Source organism: Notothenia coriiceps, unplaced genomic scaffold (assembly GCF_000735185.1).
Source record: "Notothenia coriiceps isolate Sejong01 unplaced genomic scaffold, NC01 NC01_scaffold00034548, whole genome shotgun sequence".
Classification (NCBI taxonomy): Eukaryota; Metazoa; Chordata; class Actinopteri; order Perciformes; family Nototheniidae; genus Notothenia; species Notothenia coriiceps.
The window spans coordinates 202633-207128 of NW_011367249.1; the positions used below are offsets into that span (position 1 = coordinate 202633).

A 4496-nucleotide genomic window follows, 5' to 3' on the forward strand; every position below is an offset into this window, starting at 1 on the left:
AGGTTAAATAGAGCGGCATATTAAGGAGACTCTGTTTGGTTGGTTGTAGAGTGGCAAGGGGCGTTGTGTATGAATGCAGCATAAGTGCTCGAGTTGACTGCCTGAACTAGCTCGCAGGCTTCGCCCCATAAATGATTATCACAATTTTAAAATGAGATCATCATCACAGTGTCTCCAATTCTTTCTTTAACTGCATCAGAACTGCTTTAATTCAACAAATAAAAAAGGTGAGCATGGACGAGGAAACTAAAATTCACATTTGTACAGACAAGGCACTCACTTAGAATCACCTGCACTGTTTCTCCTTATTTTGATTGCTGTAAGAAACCTGAGAGTTTAAGTGCGATCAAGTTTCAGCCTCTTAACTACCGTCTTCCTGTAAGATTCCTTGATACAGATGGTGCATTAAAATGTGTTTTAAAGAACAGAAAAGAGATTGTCTCAACATTATGTCTACAAATGCTCTGCAGCGTGACAATAGAACCAGTGACTAAAACCAGACAAATATGTACAAGTCCATGTATGGTTATCCTACAAAACACTCAAGACAACTTCTTGACTTTGTCAAACTCGAATCCAGACATTGCAGCCAATAAATGTGCCTTCCTGAATCTATTAAAGTAATTTTCCAGGAAATAATAACTCATACATTATTTATACTACTAAATGAATATTTGAAAGCTGCTGAAATGACTTGCGTAATAAAATATTCTGCCAGAGGAAGGGATATGACAGATCCTAAATATATTCAACATCAGCTTAATTTCTATCAATTAGGCTTATATTGAGTCAAAATGACAATAATATAGGAACCATGGAGTTAAAACTATCCAACAGCATGGTGTAGTCCCATTGGCTGCATCTGAAGACCTGCAAGTATAGCCAAAATGAATTTTACCCAAACTGTAAAATCAGTGAATGCTTGTCAGCGCTCACAAAAACATTCAGAACAGAAAGTGCTTTGGAAAATGACCCATCATGTAAGTGTAGTAGTGGTTAAATGGAAAGGGAAGAAGTCGGTCTAGTTCTTTGCTTTGTGAATTTGTACCGACTTTACAGTTTTAATCTCATCTGATTAAAAACAGTGTATGAAATAAGCCTGTATCAACACAAAGGCTGTTATAATGAGCAATACATAAACAACAAACAAAATAAAAGGTTTGCATTTTGTCCACATGTGGTTTGACAAAAGCACTGCCTCTTCCTCATTAAAAACCGCTCACATTACACTTAGCACACACAAGAGACGTTGATTAAAGTCTCAGTTAGTTAGGCTGGACATTGGGACTGAGACCGAATCAGAACCATCTCTAGGATACTTGGACAAACTGCATTTTAAATATTTACAAGTACTTTTCATTAATTCACAGAAAAAGGGAGAGATTTCTCTAAAACGTCAAAGTCACTGTAGAGGTTTTTGCCATTTGCATGTTCCACATTGCCCTGCCCATGCACCAGATGTGTGTATTTCTACGAAGGGTGTTCATGGGAAGGCAGTCGCCTGTCAGAAAACTGGTTAGGCAAATATCTTGCAGAGAAAAGGTCCACTGACTGTGTAAAGGTCACAACAGGTATGACTGGTTAAGAGGGTGGTGCTGGTGCACAGTCACGTGAGAATTATTTGAATTGGGTTTGTGATCCTGATGTTGCTGGCCTCCATCTCAAGCAGTCTACCCTTAGATATCCGACCGCTTTATTGACTGAAGACAGGCAGCAAAGTGTTTATTGCGTAGTTCTTTGTGACACAAATGAAAGGCATGGGGATATCCTGATAGTCACCGACAGCTTGTGTGTGTTACAGTCAGCAACAGATGCAGCTATGTTTCGGATCAAAAAGGATGAACAGAAGTCAAAAACCAAAGTGACTCAGAAGAGAAAAACAAACAAAGCTCAAATTCCCTATAATTTAGAACAAGTCAGAATGACTGCCAACCCTTGCAGTGAACTTTACTATTCAAACTTCTGCTTACAAAAATTCAAAAATGACTCAACCAATGTAATCTCACTTAGCAGCTGATGCAGTTATTCAACCGCTACAACCGTTATGACTGGCACAAGTTTTGACATGTCAAAGAGAGATAACACACCCTGAGTGCGTAAGGTGCAATATCATTCAGGCCCGGGAACAATAAATCTCGGTTTTGCCTCTCCTGCAATTACTTGCACGCTAGATCTTGCTCTTATATGGCTGAGGCTCTGATCTGTACCAAAGATAAATCTCAAAACTAGTCTCAGATTGCATTGCTAATTTAAAGACATGTTGCTATGTTTGAAATAAAGCAGAAACCACAGTGGAAGGAGTGTAATCATCTGGACAACAGAAGCCCCAGCCTCAGTCAGCTCTGCCTCCATGACTCACCCAGGCCCAGCTGAGTCAAGCTGAGTGACTCTTGATGCTGAAACTCATAAAGTCGTATTAAATTAGAAATAGGCCTCGGGAATGCAAAAAAAGCTTGTGGTATGCAGGTTTCTAGGGAAAGGCAAGCTGAGTTAGGTTAAAATATCTGCTCTTCTTCCTTACTTTACAGGTAAATCCTCTCACTGAGGTCAAAACCAATACATGCTGTAATTTAAACAGAGTGGTTTATAAATTATCTTTGGAAAATGCACCAAAAAAACTAAAACATGAGCCTGAAAATCCACCAGTGAATCCAGTCATTTCCATTTTGACATATTATTTAATGAATTCCATAACAATAACAAGTTACAGTCCGAATAGAGAGGGGAGCATTTTTACAAGCTTTAACACGCATGCCTGTGTGACAGCAACAGAGAGCAGAAACAAATCCTGCACTTCTTCAGGTAACAGGAGGAAGACAGCTTGAGTACAAACACATGTAATGGCGAGCTTTGACAGCACCCGGTGTTAAGAACATTGTAAAATAAGATTTACCAAACGTGTCATTACACGTTGGAGGAGCACATTTGAACCGGAGTAAACTCACCGGCAGTTAGTTACCTAGCAACATGGAAGCAAAGGTAATGATAAATTAATGGCTTTGCAATGCCGATCATCCTCACATACCTGCAGCTGATGCACCTCCAGATTAAACACACACCCGGAAAAGCAAAAGTTCCCCAGCCTTTTCTCCGCGTTTGTAAGGGGGTCACTACTTTCACCTGTAACACGGTGTTCTTTCAGCTCCACTAGATGAGTTTTGGAAACGATGCCATGATTGAGATGAACGCATCGAAAGTCAGCAGCTAATTTCCTTTACGTCGCCGTGTGCATGTGATGGCCCTTCAGCAGAGGAAGGGGTGTGGGTACGACATGTAGAGATGACACACACATCATCATCCGGAGTGTGTTAACACGCTATCAGCCGCCCTTTCTGCCAGTGTTTACAAAATATGGCCCCATCGTTGCACCGGAGAACCACACGCTGGATTTCCTGAACCGACAGAAAAAAGGCCGAAGTAGCTATGGTAACGTTTAAAATGTCCTTGAATATCCTGCCAAACGTCGCGGGAGTTGGCGGTCCGTCGGGTTCTTCCTGGCGGTAAAACGGTAACCGGTTGTGAGCTCCGTGCAGCGGAGGTCCATCTACCGTCCACAGAACCGGGGAGGGAGAGGGGCAAACAGATGAGAAGCACCCGCCATGGGAAGTTGTCACTCCTCAAGTCATAGCCGCTGCGAGACTTCACAGTCCTTTCAGCACGACACCAATAGTGTCAAGGAAACATGAGTCTAGCGAGGTTTCCGGTATAAACTTCCAAAATAAAAGCCTGCCTTACTGAGCGTGTGCAGTTGCTCATTTCACACACTTGAACTTGCAATCCAAGTGCAGAGATGGGAAAAGTATCAGAAGTACGACAGTGTAGGAATACTCCGTTACAAGTTAAAGTCCTGCATTATAAATGTTAGTCAAGTAAAAGTACAGGCATCAAAATATATACCGTAGGCCTACTTAAAGTAGGCTACCAAAAGAAAGTGTTCATTATGCATTTGGCCCATTTCATTATTATGATTATATGTTTTGCTTATAACTATTGTTGCAATGACTTTGTATTCTGCAGGAAAGCTTGTGAATTTCACTCCAGGGGCAACTAAAGTATTATTTGGTGATTATATTTCACATCATTAATCCAAATCTGCAGAGTAACTAAAGATATTAAATAAATGTAGTGGAGTAAAAGTACACAATAACCTAAAAGTAGCAAAACATTAAGTACAAAGGAGCAAAACATTGAAATATTCAAGTGAAGTACAAGTACCTCAAAATTGTATTTAAGTATAGTACTTAAGTAAATCTACTTAGTCACTTTTACACCAATGTCAAGTGTATAAAGGGCGTCCTACGAACACAGAATGATAACCCGTTAATACATTGAGGCAGAAAGCTCATTAACACTATAATGGAGTAAAAATAATAAACAATAAAAGTATTATTTGTATTTATCTAAGGCAGGGGTTCCCAAACTTTTCAGCCCACGACCCCCAAAATAACAGTGCCAGAGACTGGCGACCCCCTGTCGACGGGGGGGACGGGACGGGG

The 4496-nt window shown here is 40.6% G+C and overlaps 2 protein-coding genes across 2 annotated transcripts in view; both read right to left on the reverse strand.

Annotated features, from left to right (window-relative positions):
- The window catches only part of LOC104962313 (membrane-associated phosphatidylinositol transfer protein 2), a 63101-nt gene extending 59480 nt beyond the window's left edge, over window positions 1-3621 (reverse strand). Inside the window, exon 1 of the mRNA XM_010790745.1 lies at window positions 3026-3621. The gene's annotated coding sequence lies outside the window, so the exon portion shown is untranslated. The remainder of the gene's footprint in view (window positions 1-3025) is intronic.
- Window positions 1-4496, reverse strand: part of smtnb (smoothelin b) — a 245106-nt gene that overhangs the window by 141112 nt on the left and 99498 nt on the right. The window lies entirely within an intron of this gene.